This window comes from Ascaphus truei, chromosome 3 (assembly GCF_040206685.1).
Source record: "Ascaphus truei isolate aAscTru1 chromosome 3, aAscTru1.hap1, whole genome shotgun sequence".
Taxonomy (NCBI): Eukaryota; Metazoa; Chordata; class Amphibia; order Anura; family Ascaphidae; genus Ascaphus; species Ascaphus truei.
In genome coordinates, this window is record NC_134485.1 from 156481890 (window position 1) to 156502246 (window position 20357).

Here is a 20357-nt window from a genome sequence, read left to right on the forward strand (position 1 = left end):
CCTCTTGCTATTTTGTGACAGCTGAGTATTATTCCCTTTACTGCCTGGTGTCATTGGTCCTCGTGGGATCTGCACTTATGTGTGTTTGAACTATTCTCTAGCACTGGCACTTTACAATTTTGTAAAGCCATGTTTTTGCTTGCTTATGTGCTATGACCATAGATACTTTATGCATTCATGCTGCTCGATTATTAATCATTTTTTGTATTTGCTGATCAGGGTATGAGTTTGGTTATTACTTTTTTCTCCCCTGTGCTTTTCCCTTGTTTAAAGTTATATTTTTGCTTATATACACTTTTGTGTATATAGGGTTATTAATGTCATACTTTTCCTTATGCCTTTAGTTACACTTTATATTTTGTAGCGGGGTTTTTTTCTTTAAGGGTTTTTTCTTTGTCCCACTTAGCTTTTTTGTGTCAATTTATATTATACTTGTTATTATTTAGACACATTCTAGTTATTGTTTCATTTATCAGCATTTATTTTTAGAGAGTGACTGCCTGTATATTTTTAGCTGCCATTAGTGTGTTTATGTTTTTAAGTTAGTGTTTCTTGCTGCTCCATTAATAAAATCTTGTTCTTTTTCTGCTTTGACAGAGCATCCGGGTCTTTTTGCTATATTCTATTTGATTATTTTTGTGGTATATTTTAGAGTGCTATTTTAGGGGATTGTCTTAGTCTTTTCTTGTGTGTTTTATATATATATACACACACACACACACACACACACACACACACACACACATATATAAATATAAATATATATATATATATATATATATATATATATATATATAGAAACACAGAAAAAACAGGCGCACTCATAGCGTATAAAGGTATAACAATATTTATGGAGCAAAGGATTTAAAAATGCACACTCACAAACATAGCTTAATAAAAAGCAATTTTGAGTATAACTCAGCCAGCCAGACGCATGGACCCGGTAACTGATAACTTCAGTGTCCGGTGTAGATACACTGCAGCAGCCTCAGTGGATGCCTCCGCAGTCCGGGGAACATGAGGGACGCCGCCTTCCTCTCAATCCGGCATTACACAATGAGTTCTCAGCTCCAGGTACCGCGAGATCTCAGTGACGTCAATGGATTCAACCGGAACAAGTTCACATGAGTATAACTGGTGGACGGCTGATCCGCAGTTCTTCAATGTCCAGGTACCCTCATTCCCGCAATGTTAGGTGTTCCTTACCTGTCTTCTGGGTTAGGGGGGGTTCCGATGTCTTCTTTGTAAACCTTGAGTCAGATTCTAGTACTCTCCAACAGATCTCTGGCCAGATCTGTTGTGCTATATATACATATGTATGCGCACACACAGCTGTCTCTCACACATTCTTAAACTCCTTGTTTTTCCATCCCTATACACCAATAGGGACCACATAGTATCCACACACACTTTTAGTTATGCTACTAACTCTCACATTTTCACACCCACCCACACCATTTATATCCGCTCCCACACCACACACACCTTTAGTAAAGCACTGTATATACTGTGGGCTCTCCATTCATGTTAATTCACACTTATACATATACACACTCTTTCATCACTTGCTCTCAGGAACCTTTTGACACCTCCAGCCATAAAACACATCCACACGGGGGAAGGACCAGCACAGATAACATTCCAATAGACACTGTTTATAGTATAGCTTTTGCTTGCTTCATTCATTGTAACATCGCCGGAAGAAGAGATCAGTGTATCTCGAAAGCTCACACAAATAAAAGCATTTCGTTAGCCACAGAACGGTATCATCTATTTATTTTTTGATTATTGAAGCTCGGCTAACACGGTACTGATACCTCTACATATATACATACACACACACACACACACACACACACACACACACACACACACACACACACACACACACACACACACACACACACACACACACACACACACATATATATATATATATTACACCAACAACCCCTATACACCCCTAACATACAGTACATATATGCACAGCAGTGATACTATAGGCCGGCGGGGGCCCTCGGGTGTTACCCGCAGGCCTGCAGTACCAATTCTGTGCCCCCCCAAATTAATTTTAAAACCCATACATACTTATAAAGAAATAACCCCCCCCCCCTTACACATGCAGTATAGTAATGGGCACAATTACTATTATCCACAAATGGATAATAGTGCATTTACCCATTTAAAATACATAAAGAACAATAAAAACATTAAATACATATTGCACTCACCCTTGTCCGGCTGCCACGATGAAGGCCATCTTCATCACCATCCATGCCCCCTCCGATGCTGCAAAACATAAACAAGAATAAAAACAGCCCCATTGTGGCCCACGGTGACCCGCGGAGACCACCTGGTTGACCATGGCACCTGGAGGGGATCACCCGCAGCCCTCCAGAACCTGTTTGAAACCATATGCTGGGCTACTGTAGGTCTGGAGGTGACCCGTCAGGCCCATCGGGGACTCCCATGGGCCTGGGGTATTAAACCTGTATGTAAAATAATAAATCATGTATTTACGGGGGGGGGGGCACAGGGGGTGGGTTATGTATTTAATAAATATAATGATGTTTATTGTGGGGCTGTGTTTTGTTTTTATTGTGGGTACTGGGGGTGGGGGAAGGGGGTATTGGTCCAAAGGGTATGTGGGTAGGCCTCCCGGCTGGGTATTGGGTGAGGGTGGTTAGGCCTCACGGGGTGGGGGGGTAGTGGGGGAGGGTATGTAGGCCTCCTGAGTGGTGGGTGAGGGTGGGTTAACCCCTTAATGACTGTAGCGGTTAATAACCGCTATGGTGATTAAGGTGTTAGGGGACATTACATTGGCTGTTTTTATTCTTGTTTATGTTTTGCAGAATCGGAGGGGGCATGGACGGTGATGAAGATAAGGATAGCCTTCATTGTGGCAGCGGGACATGGGTGAGTGCATTATGTATTTAATGTATTTATTGTTCTTTATGTATTTAAAATGGGCAAATTCACTATTATCCATATGTGGATAATATTAATTTTGAACATTACTATACTGTGTGTGTTAAGGGTGGTGTATTTATGTGTTGTTCTTTTTTTGGGGTGCACATAATTGGTACTGCAGGACTGCTGGGAACACCCGAGGGCCACCGCCGGCCTATAGTATCATTGCTGTGCATCCCAAAAATGGTATATATGTAATGGTGTTATAGGACTTGTTGGTGGCACAGGGGGTGTATGTTGTTTATTGCAATGTTTATTGGAGGCAATTGTCCCCAATAAACATGCTATTATGCCTTAACCCCTTCATTGCCTTAGCGGCTATCCGCTATTGTAATGAAGCAGCATTAATGTATTTTAATAAAATTGTGCGGGAGCAGGGGGTCCCCTGAGCTGAACCGCATTGATTTGTGGCTCAAGGACCCCTTGCTTCCCAAGTTACAGGCCCCGGTATGGGGCATCGGTGCCAGTGTCAACGCCATTTTTATAGCGCGCACGTCGCGTATGGGATGCTATAAAGATGGCGGCGACACTGGCACCCGATGATGCATACCAGGGCCTGTAACTCGGGAAGCAGGGGGTCCCTGATCCACAAATCAATGCGGTTCAGCTCTGGGGACCCCCTGCTCCCGTAAACTATTTTTAAAAATACATTAATGCTGCTTCATTACCATAGCAGATAGCCGCAAAGGTAAGGAATGATTATTTATATGTGTGTTTTACTCATAGTGTAGATGTGCAGAGGGTCTCCGGAGCTGAACCGCTTTGGTTTTAGGTCCAGGGACCCCCTGCTTCCCGAGATACAGGCCACTTTATGGGGTGCCGGTATCCCTCTGCTTTGTTTACATTCCGCGGTCACGTGATCGGGACAATTAAATGCAGAGGGATACCGGCACCTCATAAAGGGGCCTGTATCTCGGAAAGCAGGTGGTCCCTGGACCTGAAACCAATGCGGTTCAGCTCCAGAGACCCCCTGCACATCTACACTATGAATAAAAATTGTTTTGAAATATTTTTTATTTTGCCGATGTTTGCGCAGAGAGAGTTGCGAATCTCTCTCTCCTGCAAACACATATCGGCAGGGGATGGCGTCTCGCCAGGTTATCGGCAGACAGACTGTCTTGCCACTGGCTACTCTGCATTTTGCTTTCGCAGTGATTCGCCAGGCATTCGGCCCTTCCTGAATACTGCGAGGGCAAATCGCCAAAATCATGCCGATATTGAACCCCTGCCGAGAGTGCTTTTTCGGTGCTTACTGCATGAGGCCCAGTGTCGGATAACCGAGGACTGCCTGTAATAAGGTTGGCTCTACGTGTTGGGACTTCAAAGGGAATAGGATATGAAATCGGCCCAGTTCTGCACCGATTCAGGACCAATAAGAAGCTCTTAGACATAATATAACAGTATAATTATATAATTTAAAAAGTCATCCCGAAAGCATATAACATTGAAAGGGTGTAAGGAAGGAATTTGTCTTCCCATTATGATACATAATAGGCAAATATATCACTGTTATTTTGTTTCTTCAAAACCAACAGAACTATACATTTAAATATAGAATGGGCATCTCACCCAATTAGAATTTATTAAAGATTGAGCATAAGGTATGTCTTTTTTCAACCTAATCTACTATGTTACTATGGATGTTATGCCATGTTACTGGATATTACTATGAGAGTTTCATCCCATCATTGTTTTCTTGCTACGACTTCAGTGTATTCTGGTCCAGTATATCCGTGGATTATAGTTCTTCTAGATTTCCCAAAAATGTTTGTAATCTATGCAGAATAACTTTGAACATGTGTAACCATGCAAGTGTATGAGTGTAAAGGTCCAGAAACGACAATTTTGAAAACAAGTTCCATATATTAGATGCAGATACAAAATGACAGATGACTAAATCATTGATGGGGCTGCCTGGAAATACTGAAGGGAGCTTGCTACTGCTTTGTACTTGATCTTATCTGTTGTTTCAGGCAAAATGCTTTAACCATTTTGTTGCCCAGCTACCTGCACTGCAATGTGCTATCATTTGACAGGTCACTGAAAGTTATAACGTCTAAGTGGAGTAATAATTGTAAGGTTAATACTATACAAATTGCCTTCAAGAGAAACAGAATCAGTAAAAAGTGTCTATACACTGCTCAGAGGCTGACACTTCACACAGTTTTACAAGATATATCACTGCGAGATGAAAAAGTACCTTATTGTAAAACAAGCTGTAGCTTCTTTGCTAATTGACATTTGTAATATTACTACAGCACTATGTACAAATGTGTCCTTCTGGTGTACATGGAGCCTTTTCACTAAAAGGTCAATTGCTCTTTATTCATATGATAATCTGGTGAGCCCTGTAGTCACAATAGCATCTGACAAACCTTATTTTACTGAAAGGAAATTCTGTTTTAATCTCCTAACTTTGTTGTATTCATCTTTAACAGGCCATCTCTAAATCTCACTCGAAAAAGGGGACAACACAGACCTACACCTACTGTGTTTCTCTTCATATTGTGAATGCAATCTAGGAAGTTGTTTTAATTAACTTTTAAAATCCTTCTATATTTTCATTCCACTTTGAACCGGCAACCTGACTATTCTATGTAGCTTTCAAGGTCCAAAATGCAAGATCAAAATGTTGACACCATGAATAAATAACTTGAGTGCTACTGTACTATTACACCCATTGCCATTACCATTGCCCTTACCATTACCCCAGCATCAAGCTGGCACCAAAATAATACATCTACATATTGTGACAAACGGCTTACTCCGGGGCTCCGTCGTTTGTCCGGGACTGTTTAGAACACGGTCTTTTAGGGTAGGTTAAATGATGAGGCGTCACGTACTGTTCCTTTAAACAGGCTATGCCTGGTTTATTCAGTCCCAGGCACTGAGACTGCCACAGTGCATACAACAGAAAACAGATCAAAACAAAAGCTGCTCACCTGAGCGATAACTTAACTTAGATATCCCTGACTCAGGGTTGGAAGTGGCTTTTCCACTTCCAACATCAAAACACGGTACTTTTGCAGTCTTACACAAATGAACAGAAAGATTGAACCTGTTTGGGGAAGAGACTTCTCCCCTCTGTAGTTCAGCAGCCTTCCAGCCTCCTGGCTCTTGTGGGGAGACCAGAGCAAACAGGAAATCAGTCTTTCATACCTGATTCCTAATTAGCATGACAGGTGACAGAAATCAGGCAGCAGACAAACTCTGGTCTGGATCTCTCATCCCTCAGTTCCAGCGCTTGCCAAACTGTGGGATGGAGTGTATGTATTATAAGGCTGCACTCCCAGGCCAAACAGGATAGAAACTGTCTAGTATCCTGGGAGCCCTATATACGGAATTTATTACCATCCCCTGGTTTCTGTCACATATCCTCCCCCCCAGCTCAGACCTCGAGGGATGAGCGACCATGGATATTAGGGAGTGCATCCTTGACAACCCGTCAGCATTGCCATGTTTGTGCCCTGACCTGTGTTCCACAGAAAATTTAAAGGGTTGTAGGCTTAGGAACCACCTGGTCACTCTAGCATTCTTTTCCCTGTTTTGACACATCCAGGTAAGGGGTGCATGATCTGTGACCAACCGGAATTTTCTCCCCAACAGATAGTATTTGAGCGTCTCTACAGCCCACTTTATTGCGAGACACTCTTTCTCTACTATGGAGTAATTTTTCTCCTGGGGATTTAGTTTCCTACTTAAATAAAGGATGGGGTGCTCCTCACCTTGAGACTCCTGGGAGAGTACCGCCCCCAGCCCTACCTCAGATGCGTCGGTTTGGACTACGAACTCTTTGGAGAAGTCAGGTGTGACCAACACTGGTTGGGCACAGAGAGCTTCTTTCAGGCTTCTAAAGGCCTGTTCGGTTTCGGGGGACCACTTTACCATTAGCGGTCCTCTTGCTTTTGTGAGGTCAGTTAGTGGGGTTGCCTTAGTTGCAAAATTGGGAATAAACCTTCTATAGTACCCAATTAACCCCAAAAAGGTCCTTACTTGTTTTTTTGTAACTGGCCTTGGCCAATTTTGTATCGCCTCCACTTTGAGTGTTTGGGGTTTGAGTAAACCTCTGCCAATAGAATATCCCAGATACTTGGCCTCCTCCAGACCAATAGTGCATTTAGCGGGGTTAGCAGTTAGTCCAGCAGACCGGACTGCGTCAAGCACAGCTTGGACCTTTGGAAGGTGGGATTGCCAATCTTCACTATGGATTACCACATCATCCAGGTAGGCGGCAGCATACCGAGCATGTGGTTTTAAAATTTTATCCATCATTCTTTGGAATGTGGCGGGAGCTCCATGTAAGCCAAAAGGCAACACCTTATACTGAAAGAGGCCGTCTGGGGTTGAGAAGGCTGTCTTTTCTTTTGCCCTTTCTGTGAGGGGAACCTGCCAGTACCCTTTTGTTAGGTCTAGGGTTGTGAGATATCGGGCTTTGCCCAGTCTCTCTACAAGTTCATCTACCCTGGGCATAGGATAAGTATCAAATTTTGACACCGCGTTTAGTTTCCGGTAGTCATTACAAAACCTTGTTGTACCATCTGGCTTTGGGACTAAGACTATAGGGCTGTTCCACCCACTTTGGGATTCCTCAATTACACCTAGTTTTAGCATTTTTTTAACCTCTAAACTTATAGCCTTTCTTTTGGCCTCTGGGATTCGGTACGGTTTAAGGTTAACTCGGACCCCCGGTTCAGAGACTAGGTCATGTTCAATAACGCTAGTTCTACCTGGCCGTATAGAGAAGATTTCTTTGTTTCTTTTCACTAAATTCTGAACCTCTCGTTTCTGATGAACAGACAGGGTTTCAGCTATGCTAACCTCTGGGTCAGTTTCTTGATTCTCTGACGGACCTGGGGGTACTAGGGTTAACAAGACTTCTCTATCTTTCCAGGGCTTGAGCAGGTTTATATGGTAAATTTGCTCAGGTTTCCTCCTACCTGGCTGTCTTACCTTATAATTTACTTCTCCCACTCTTTCCAAGACCTCATATGGCCCATGCCATTTAGCAAGGAATTTACTCTCCACGGTGGGAACCAGAACTAGTACCCTATCACCTGGAGAAAAAATTCTGACCCTAGCACCCTTATTATATGTATTCCTCTGTGCTTCTTGAGCTTTCTCCATGTGTTCCCTCACTATGGGTAGGACTGCAGCAATGCGGTCCTGCATCTGGGCAACATGCTCTATTACACTTCTGTAAGGGGTAACCTCGTGTTCCCAAGTCTCTTTGGCTATATCCAGTAAGCCCCTTGGGTGTCGGCCATACAATAGTTCAAACGGGGAGAAGCCTGTGGATGATTGGGGAACTTCCCTAATGGCAAATAACAGGTACGGTAACAAACAATCCCAGTTTTTCCCATCTTTATCAACCGCCCGCCGTAACATGCTCTTTAAGGTTTTATTGAACCTTTCCACTAAACCATCTGTTTGTGGATGATAGACTGAGGTTCTGAGATGCTTGATTTTTAGGAGTTTACATAGCTCTTTCGTTACTTGGGACATAAATGGTGTTCCCTGGTCAGATAGAATCTCTTTAGGAATCCCGACCCGGGAAAACAGAACTACTAACTCTTTTGCTATGTTTTTAGCTGAGGTGCTACGTAGGGGAACTGCCTCCGGATATCGGGTGGCATAATCTAATATTACCAATATATGCTGATGTCCCCTAGCAGACTTTATTAGGGGTCCTACTAGATCCATAGCAATCCGGTCAAATGGTACCTCTATTATGGGAAGGGGTACCAATGGGCTGCGGTACGCCTTGAACGGGGCGGTGATCTGACATTCTGGGCATGAGGAACAATAATTCGTAATTTCTGCCAGAACCCCAGGCCAATAGAAGCTTCGGAGAACCTTTTCTTTTGTCTTTTCCACCCCTAGGTGTCCCCCCAATGGATGACTATGTGCGAGGTGTAATACTACGTTACGGAATGTCCGTGGTACCAACAATTGTTTAGTTGTAACTGATTTCCTTTTATCAACCCGATATACTAGGTCGTTCTCTACCTCGAAGTAGGGGTAAGCAAGTGACCTATCTGGTTGGCCAGGAGTACTATTCTGGTCCCGTATATTTCCCCTTGCTACCGCTAATGTGGGGTCCTCCCACTGGGCCTTCTTAAAACTCCCAGGACTGACCTCTAGGTCAGCGAGGGTCTTATCCGGTTCTGGGGTGGTAAATGTCTGCTCAACATCTTGATTTGGGGTATTCCCTACCAAAGTAGTGATGGGGAAGGGAATTTTACAGCACTCCTCCTTTTCCCCCTTCTTATTTGGGCCCTCGTCAACCTCCATTTCTGAAAAAGGGAAAGGATTTGTTTCTTCTAATACTTCGTTATGGTCCGCTATTGAACTCTGGGCGTTATTCTGAGCGGGGGACCACATTTTTAGAAAATGGGGAAAGTCGGTCCCTATTAACACATCATGTGCCAGTTTGGGTACAATACCCACCTTGAAATCTAAAGAACCAAACTCTGTTTCAAAAAAAACATCAACAGTGGAATATTCATGATTATCCCCATGTATACAACAAATTGCCACTCTTTGTGAACTGTTTCCCTGTTTCTTCTTAATGGGCAAGAGGTATTCGGACACTAGTGTGACCATGCTCCCAGAGTCAAGAAGTGCCCGAACCCTCTTACCATTAACCTTTACAAATGCCCACAGATGGTTATTCAAGGGGTCCTCTGGGCTAGGGCCCATACATTGGGACAACAGCGAATAAGGTTCCACGCTGTTGCATTGCATGGGCTCATCATTTAGTGGGCAGATTTTTGCTGTGTGGCCCCTCTCATGACAATTTACACATTTAGGTACATAGTCTGTGTCCCACTTAGAGCCTTTTCCCGGCTCCCCATGTTGGCTATTGCCCTTAGTGTGCGAACCACTGTTGCTGGTGCTGCGTGAAGGTGGTCGCCGCTCTTCAGCGCCCCTTAACCCCGGTACCCTTTTACCGTCTCTGGAAGAGTCCTGGAACCTCGGGTAGTGGGGTTGCTCCACGACTGTGGGTTGCGGGTGCTCTTCTGCTGCATTGTACCTTTCTACGAGGGCCACAAGCTCATCCGCATTGTGGGGGTCACTCCGACTGACCCAACGGCGTAAGGCAGAGGGAAGTTTCCTCAAGAACTGGTCCATGACCAACCGTTCCACGATGTGGCTGGCTGAGTTGATCTCGGGTTGTAGCCACTTCCGGGCGAGGTGGATTAGGTCATACATCTGGCTTCGGGTGGCTTTATCCATCGTGAAGGACCATGCGTGAACCTTTGGGCGCGAACAGCCGTGGTTACGCCGAGGCGGGCGAGGATCTCGAACTTCAATTTTGCATAGACGTTAGCTTCGGCTGGCTCTAGATCAAAGTAAGCCTTCTGGGGTTCGCCGCTTAGGAAGGGTGCGATTAGACCAGCCCACTCAGCTTCTGGCCATCCCTCTCTCTGTGCCGTGCGTTCAAACGTGAGAAGATAGGCTTCCACATCATCCGAGGGTCCCATCTTCTGAAGGTAGTGGCTTGCCCTGGTCATTTTCGGAACTGGGGCTGCCGCTGCCAGTGGAAGGTTACTGATAGTCCCCCTCAGGATCTCGAGTTCCTGCTGAAAGCCCTGAGCGAACCGCTGTTGCTCCTCTCTCAGCAAGCGGTTTGTCTCTTGCTGGTTTGCATTCGCGTTTTGCAGGGCTTCATTTGTCTGTTGCTGGTTTGCATTCGCCTGTTGCTGGTTGGCATTCGCCTGTTGCTGGTTGGCATTAATCTCTTGCTGGGCTATTAGCAGCTGTTGCTGGGCTGCATTCGTCCGCTGCTGGTTTGCATTAGTTTCTTGCTGGGCTATTAACAGCTGTTGCTGGGTTTCATTTGCGTCTTTCTGGGCAGCGACATTGCGTACCAGCGCACCCACCACGTCTTCCATCTTGTTTGCAGAGGATGAAAAAAACTTTTTTTTTTTTTTTTTTTTTTTTTTTTTTTTTTTTTTTTCCAAAGTTCTTCAACCCGCAGACCCCCTAGTGTTCTGCCCGCATTCTCCACCATATGTGACAAACGGCTTACTCCGGGGCTCCGTCGTTTGTCCGGGACTGTTTAGAACACGGTCTTTTAGGGTAGGTTAAATGATGAGGCGTCACGTACTGTTCCTTTAAACAGGCTATGCCTGGTTTATTCAGTCCCAGGCACTGAGACTGCCACAGTGCATACAACAGAAAACAGATCAAAACAAAAGCTGCTCACCTGAGCGATAACTTAACTTAGATATCCCTGACTCAGGGTTGGAAGTGGCTTTTCCACTTCCAACATCAAAACACGGTACTTTTGCAGTCTTACACAAATGAACAGAAAGATTGAACCTGTTTGGGGAAGAGACTTCTCCCCTCTGTAGTTCAGCAGCCTTCCAGCCTCCTGGCTCTTGTGGGGAGACCAGAGCAAACAGGAAATCAGTCTTTCATACCTGATTCCTAATTAGCATGACAGGTGACAGAAATCAGGCAGCAGACAAACTCTGGTCTGGATCTCTCATCCCTCAGTTCCAGCGCTTGCCAAACTGTGGGATGGAGTTTATGTATTATAAGGCTGCACTCCCAGGCCAAACAGGATAGAAACTGTCTAGTATCCTGGGAGCCCTATATACGGAATTTATTACCATCCCCTGGTTTCTGTCACAATATACATTGGGATTGTGCGTGACATCATCTTCGTCATTTAATCATTTGTTTAAAATACAATATATACTGTACTAGAAAAAAAATATGGTGGCTCTATAATTAAATTTTTTATACATTTTTGGGTGAACTTCAACTTCATCTTCATGGAATGCAGTCTGAAAATAAGGTCATCCAAGATCACCACTTGACTTGCAGTGATAGGCTCAGCAATGTTTGGTTTGTAAACTTTTCCCCTGTAGAGCCACAGATCTATTGATCAATAGGGAATGTACATTCTGACTACACACATTTCACTATTGGTATTATAAGAGATTCAGATGGTTTTTCAGTCACAAACTGTGATTACATGGGGTTCTCAAACTGGCGGATTAAAGCCTGTGATTATAGTATGACAGCTCCACCTGTTGGCTATACTGTATACAGTTAGGTCCGGAAATAATTAGACACTGATACAAGTTTTGATATTTCAGCTGTGTACCACAATAAATTCAAGTTACAGTTAAATAATGAATATGGACTTAAAGTGCAGTCTATCAGCTTAATTTGAGGGTATTCACATCCAAATGGGAGGAAGGGTTTAGGAATTACATACATTTAATATAAAGCCCCCCCCCCCCTTTTTCAAGGGACCAAAAGTAATTGGACAATTGACTCAAAAGCTGTTTCATGGACAGGTGTGGGCTATTCCTTCATTATTTCATCATCAATTAAGCAGGTGAAAGGTCTGGAGTTGATTCCAGGTGTGGCATTCGCACTTGGAAGCTGTTACTGTGAACCCACAACATGTGGTCAAAGGAGCTCTCAATGCAAGTAAAACAGGGCATCCTAAAGCTGCAAAAAACAAAAACAAATCCATCAGAGAGATAGCAGGAACATTAGAAGTGGCCAAATCAACAGTTTGGTACATTCTGAGAAAAAAAAAAAAAAAAGAACGCACTGGTGAGCTCTGCAACACAAAAAGGCCTGGATGGCGAAGACTGTAACAACCGGGGAGTCACGCACGCTCGACGTGCTCCCCTCTCACCGGTATCACAGCAAGGTTCCCCCGCACCACACTCTCTGCCTCCCTCCAGGCCGCCCGATCGCTGCCGCACAAAGCCGCACGCGCGCATGCCGGCGTCATCCAAATAGTGCTGGCTATGGGCATGCACCCGGCCACTCGCACGGGGGTGCAGCCACACATGGATGCACGCTCCAGCCTCTTAAAGGCGCAACTACCCAGACGGCACTGTGCAGTCAGATGCAGGCACATTACTTTGTCCTCCCTAGCTCCACCCCAGGGTGCTCATCTGGACCTATCTCCTTTCTCAGCCTGGTGCATTCACACACCTCCACATTGCTGCCCTGCCATTGGTCCCTCTCACCTTCATATGCTCTACTGTGTCACTGGCTCTTCGGCTGAGCATAGAACCAGTTGCTGTTCTCATCACTTTCTGCCTCCCTAGTCCTGTCTTGTCTTGCAGTTCCGTTCTTGTGTACCGAACCGGCTTCCTCCTCAACTTCTCCGCACCTCTGGCATCCGACCTTGGCATACGGCAATTGACTACTCCGCTCTCTCCGCTCCCGACCTTGGCATACGGCAATACGACTACTCCGCTCTCTCCACTCCCGATCTTGTTTTACGGTAATCTGACTACGTCTCTCTCTCTAACCCCGGACTTGGCTAACAGTACCCACTACTATCCGTACCTCTCCTGCCCCAGCCCGGACATCCAGACCATTCTACACTCAAGATGTGCCCTCATGGCTGTGGGTGGCGTTATATCCTTTCCCAACTCAGCACCATGGTCCCGCCTCGTTTGTGGTGAGCACAGCCTGACAAAGATAACAGTGGTGAATGGTCGTAGGATCCTTTCCATGGTAAAGAAAAACCCCTTCACAAAATCCAGCCAAGTGAAGAACACTCTCCAGGAGGTAGGCATATAATTTTCCAAGTCTACCATAAAGAGAAGACTTCACAAGAGAAAATACAGAGGGTTCACCACAAGGTGCAAACCATTCATAAGCCTCAAGAATAGAAAGGTCAGATTAGACTTTGCCAAACAATATCTAAAAAATCCAGCTCAGTTCTGGAACAGCATTCTTTGGACAGATGAAACTAAGATCAACCTGTAGCAGAATGATGGGAAGATAAAAGTATGGAGAAGGCTTGGAACGGCTCATGATCCGAAGAATACCACATCATGTGTAAAACACGGTGGAGGCAGTGTGATGGCATGGGCATGCATGACTTCCAATGGCACTGGGTCGCTAGTGTTTATTGATGATGTGACAGAAGACAGAAGCAGCCGGTTTAATTCTGAAGTGTATAGGGATATATTGTCTGCTCAGATTCAGCCAAATTCAGCGAAGTTGCTTGAACAATGACCCAAAACATACTGCAAAAGCAGTGGAATATTCTGCAATGGCCGAGTCAATCACTTGATCTCAACACGATCGAGCATGCATTTCACTTGCTGAAGACAAAACTTATGGCATAAAGAACCACGAACAAACAATAACTGAAGACAGCTGCAGTAAAGGCCTGGCAAAGCATAACAAAGGAGGAAACCCAGCTTGATGATGTCCATGCGTTCCAGACTTCAAGCAGTCATTGACTGCAAAGGATTCTCGACAAAGTATTAAAAATGAACATTTTGATTGTGTTAATTTGTTCAATTACATTTGAGCCCCTGAAATAAGTGTATGAAAATGGTTGCAATTCCTAAACGTTTCATACGATATTTTTGTTCAACCCCTTGAATTAAAGCTGAAAGTCTGTACTTCTATTGCATCTCAGGTGTTTCATTTCAAATCCATTGTGGTGACGTACAGAGCCAAAATTATGAAAATTGTGTCAGTGTCCAATTATTTCCGGACCTAACTGTATTTCCCTTCCTGTTCCTTGCATAATTAGTAGAGATGGGTGAATTATTTTTGCAGATTTGGAACAGCCCGAGATCAGCCTGTTCCTATTAAACGGACTTCTGTGGATCAGTCGCAAAAAGGTCAATCCACCATTTTTTCCCCTATCACTGACAATCCACTTGACTGATTACTAATTTAAACCAAAAACCACAACCTGCGATCCGCAGATGAGGAGGAGGAGGAGCTGAAGAGTATAAATAGAGGTGCATCCTCAAGTTGAAACCATTTGTTCTTGGGCCTAGCTGTGGGTTTGTTGGGCACTTCCCCTGCCCCCCCCCTCTCTAGGACAGCGGTACTAACTTTTTTGTCTGCACCCTCTGCTCGCGCTACCTTTCCCCCAATACTTTTTCTCTGGCGTTTTCTGACGTTATGTAACGTCGCATTGCCATGTGACCCCACAGCATTATTTGAACGCATCGCCAGAAGCCGCCAGAGACAAACTAAGGGACATATGGAGGCCTCGAAGCCCCCCCCCCCGGCATTTCATTTAAATGTTGTGGAGAAGAGTGCAGTGCCTATGTAAGCGCTGTGCCTCCCCCTTCCAGTTTGCGCACCCATGCTCTAGTAGATGACAATGAACTTCCAGTTAAGAAGATAAATAAAAAGGCAACTGAAAGAGAAAGTTCAAGTCAGCTGTCTATGTCCCTTGCTAGTACTCCTGAAATGAAAATTGATAATGTGTGGAAGCATAATTTTGAGAATATTAATAGCAAATACAAATATCACTTGTGAGCACATTTGCATGTCTCAGACAGGTCTCCAAGCCTGATTTTGCCCATTATCTCTTAGCATACAGTGTTTCCACTGCAGCAAGGGATTCTGGGAAATTACATGCAAATGAGAACAGTGTCACTTTTTACTTCATGTCCATTTTAACATGGATCCCTATAAGCATATTCCTGCCATATTAACAGCTTTTCAGCACAGTCTAGGTTGAAGAAGTGCATAGCCAGTAATATCTACTCACAAACAGCTGTTTCAACTTTTTGGGTCTCTTCAGTGTGAGCCTGGTTATACTGGTTTGCAATATGAAGTTGGAACAGGTTTCAATAACACATCATACTGTATAAGTTATGGTGGGTAAACAAGTGACAAAAAATCCTCAACCGTGGAGTGTACAGCAAAGAGAATGTTAATAAAACTGTAATTTCTACTGGAAAAAAATAACCCAGCAGCAAGACATTCCGTAGACATGCCAATTTTATGTATGCAGAGTTTTGAAGAAAAGGCACACACAGCATCTGATGTGTTAGTAAAAATAAACAATGTGTGGTGGCTAATTCCAAGGGCACTTGAGGTTGGGTTTGTGGTGGGGGGGATAACGGTTAAAACATGGTTGCAGCACTGAGACATGGCAACTACACACATGCCTAGTTTTGCAGACGTACTCAATTTAATAATCACTAGTTTCGCAATTTTGTGTCGGAAAGTGCATATGTGCTCACTTTATCTGATCGTACACACACTGGCGGAATTCCCATTAGGCCCGGATCCAAGATGTCAAAATTTGGGGGCGGCACTTCTCATGTGCGATTGGCGCATGCCTCCCGCACATGCGTGATCATGCTTGCTGGCCGCATGTGCGATGGGTGCTTGCTGCCCGCACATGCGCGGCTGTCAAGTGCCCATAGCACAGCTAGCAGTGGACTGGCAGATTTGTCAAGTCTATTGTCAGAGAGAGTTTAGTGCAGCTAGTGCCATCCTAAGCGACCACTAGAAAAAACTGTCCAATGCTAGTGTTGAAAGGCTCACTTTTAGCAAGATGAATAAACATCTGATTCCTCCCAAATATACAGCCCTTGCACTCAGCATTCAAGGGGCTATGGACAGAGCAGCTGGCTAATACAAATGCAGCCGCCGGTTTTAGACCATTTGCCTTGAAAAATCGGTGACTATCTCGCAGTAACTTGTGAGATGGTCCAGTGCAGGTTGAAATGGCCCAACGGATTAACACAGTGGGGGTCCCCGCGTTTGAATGGGACTCGCAGCCCAGTAGGATTCACACTCGGTCCCATTCAAATGCAGGGACCCCGCTGTGTTAATCTGATGGGCAATTAGTCTGGCTGCAGAAATCTCACAGCACTACTGCGAGATAGTCACAGATTTTCCATGGCAAATGGTCTAAAACCGACGTCTGCAGCTATATATTATTATTAAAGTACTAACACTTCTCAAGCACTATAGTTTCACTTTAAACATGCCATGCAACAATACTTGTTTACACAGTTGTGTGAGTGTAACCATTATCTAGTGCCTCCACTATCAGTATGGCAGAGATGTCAATTAGCGCAACTACTACCAAAAGAGGTTGGCACAGGCCAGTGTGTGGCATTGGCAGGTTGGCATCAGCAAAATGTCTGGCTTGTTCTGTTTTAAATTGTTCATGTCTTGACACTGCCACCACCACCATGATATCATCCATCATCATTGTAATCATTATGTTATTGACAAAAAAACAACACTAAAATATGCCTACATTTTATGAAAAGATTATTTGGACCAACACAATACAGCTAAAACCAAACTGCCATGCTATGTATTCAGTGTTGCACCTGTCCCTAATAGCTCTGTCAGAATTGCCAATTGGCACCTGGCATCCACCCACCAATTATACAAAATCCATGTTGTATGTTAAAAATAGTCCGCATCTGCAGCAGCAACAAATTCCATAGCCATGAAAATGTATATATGCATAGTTTAGAATAGATAAGGCCCATACAGCTTCTGAGCCCCCCCCCCACCCTTGAATAAATTTGTGCACCACTAATTTAAGGCACAAGTTAAATTATTTATTTATAATTATTTATCAAATGTTTTACCAGGAATAATAACATTGAGAGTTACCTCTAGTTTTAAAGTATGTCCTGGACACATTTTTTATAACAGTACAAGGTTACATTAAATTAACAGGGTTATACATTCAATTTAAAGGCATTTGATAATATATGTTACAAGCATAAGTAACAGTTACAGACCAGATTAAAATGTAAGACAGCATTACTTTTGAAAGACAGGAAATCCTCCAATGGGGAAGTAATGAAGCGGTATACAGCAAAAAATCAAAATGGCAAACTGGATCGCTACGTGGAAAACCTATTTATTACTTATTAATTCATAGGGCAACAGATTAAAAAAACTGTTTTTTAAATCTCCTTCAAAACTGAGCCCAGCAGTTTGGATCCATTTCCCGTCAAAGAGCAAAGTGTACAAAGATCTTCTCCTGCCAGGTTGGGTTATCAACTCTGCCTGCATTGAATATCAACTCTGTAAGTGCAGATTATTACAGCAGGCCTTTTTTCTTTTAATTTACAGAATACACTATGTTTTGTTTTCATCTCTCCTGTGCGCTTTAGGTTTTTTTACATCTACAGGCGTGGGATAATAGTGTGGTCAAATGAACTCACCCTTTGCTGCCTTTTGATATCCTTGTGCAGATGAATTTGCAGAAGAATCCAGTCCCCCGTTTACCTCTAATCCAACTACTAAAATGCAAACTCTTCTGATGCTATGCTACATCCTGCTATACTTCCCTTAACTGCTTTGAAATGTATACATCTAAACAGTCACATAATCTCCCCCCAATAAATCTGTCTGTTACAGACTTGTTATATCGACTATTCAACTACCTCACTGTATAAAAAATAGTAAGACAAGCAGCAAGTAGTGTGATGATGGATGATGACTGCATGAGATAAAGGCAAGTGAAGCACCTACTACTGCAGTCTGTGATGACATGACAAGATAAGTATTGGTTTGAATGGTGAGCTGAGTAATGTGATGAACATCGTGGGGTTGTTGCAACATGCACTGTTTCTGGGAAGCGTATCCTTGTGAATGGACTACACAGGTTCTTAACCAGTCCGATGACCGCCCCAAAAAAGGCCAGCAGCAAGCTGCCCAGCACATAGATTTTCATCATCTTCTTGTTGAGTTTTCTGGCTGAGCATTTATTTGGTTAAAGGATTCATTCTTAAACTGTCTTCATGGTATAGGGTTGAAGTGTCAAACCTGCAGAGTAAGAAGAAGAAAAGCCACCATTATACTCTACCCCACATGCATGTATTCAGTTAATTGCACTGCTAGGAAGTACAACCACCATGTAAATGATAATAACTATGATGCTTTTTTATTTCCTCACAAAAGCACTGCAGAAAATACATTGCAATATAAAGCAATGCTACTAAGACGTACCATCATTTCTTCTTGACAGTTTCAAGATATATTGTCAAAGACCCTTTGACTTTAAAGGCCTGGTTATGCCTCCAATATCATCTAGGTATAGCCATGGCTGGTCCAGCTATCTTTCTGCCCCCCTGTCATGGATATCCGAAAATTTGGGGAGCGCTTGCAGATCACGTGATGATATATGAAAGATAAAAAAACAAATAATAGTGTAACCAGTAACATGTGAAAAATGAATATGTAAAAAAAAGTGTAAGTCCCACTCACAAATGAGAATAATAATTCCAGCAAATCAGAGATACACCACTCTCTGATGGGAGCTTAGTGGCAGATGAACGTCTGTGTATTTGTCTCTGTATATCATGTGGCTCCAGTGTTGAGAGTGTTGCTCGTCAGTAAAAGAGAGAGATAGACGAACATAGGGTAGTATGTCCAAAATTGTATTGCACAAACAATAATAAAGGTATCTTTCGTTCCTCCATCTTCCTTCCGGTGTGGTTCTCCTCCGGTTCCTCTCGCAGTCGTCCCTCCTTGGTTCGAGGGATATCTTCTTTGCTCTTTTCTTCGGTCCCTTCTTTTTCTTTATCAGGATGTTCCTATCACAAAAAGAAAATCAGTTAGATCAAAGAATATACTATTTATACACTTGTGGCCATACTGGCTGGAAGAGGGGAGGGAGAGGCTTCAAGATAAAGTATAATAGGCAGGGTGTACTGCAAACACTCACCCGGGCTAGTGTGGGTGTGATCCTATTAAGGCATCTGTTTCTCTTCCTTCTTTTAGTAGGTTGGTGTTGGGGTATAGGACTCCCTGACGGGGGTCTGAATATCCAGATCTCTCCCTCCAAAGACCAACAAAATAGTTAGGTACAGATAAATGCTGCAATCTAAGATTACCCTGAGTGGGGGCGTGAGGGATAAATCAAGATGAATTAAAATTTCTACTCACACGGACTAGTGTGAGTACACACTCATAATATGTGACTTTTCCTCCTTTGCAGGTTGTGTCTACGCTTTTGTGTCCCCTTTGTAGTGTCCTACACAGAGCTAGGACTTCTCTTCCATGCAGGGGTGTGGGTGAAAACTGATATCCGCACTTGTGTTGTGATGGTACAATTTATTAAAATATAAAAAACACAAGGGGTAGCAGCCTGTCCTAAAGAAATCATAGATGACTCTTTCTGAGTCTGGGTGCAGTGCTACTGGCTTCACCTTCTGACTTCTGTACAGTGGCTGGTATGGTCCAAAAAAAACCTGTCAAAATCGAGCAACGTGTTTTGCCCTTTACTGGGCTTCCTCAGGCTCGTATATGGGGCAGGCTTATGTCCAATGATGTTTTGTAGTGGGGCTGGCCTATCCCATAGCGTGGTTTCATCATTGCACATCTTGTGGATAAATATAGGCTAATGAAGAGCGTCGTACGCAACTTAGGCTTGTGTGCACTGAAAGTCACAGTGACTGTGACGTGTAGCACTGGTATACAGTTAGAGTCACAGTAGCTGTGTGTGAATAGTGGTCTTATACTGGTGTTATACCTACATTGATATGAGTAACCCTAGGATAAGGGAACTCTATATGCATAGCAGATATTAGTATATTCAGCTAGCGTGATCCTATATTGAGCGCATAAGCACATGATCCTATGATGATCAGTGAGAT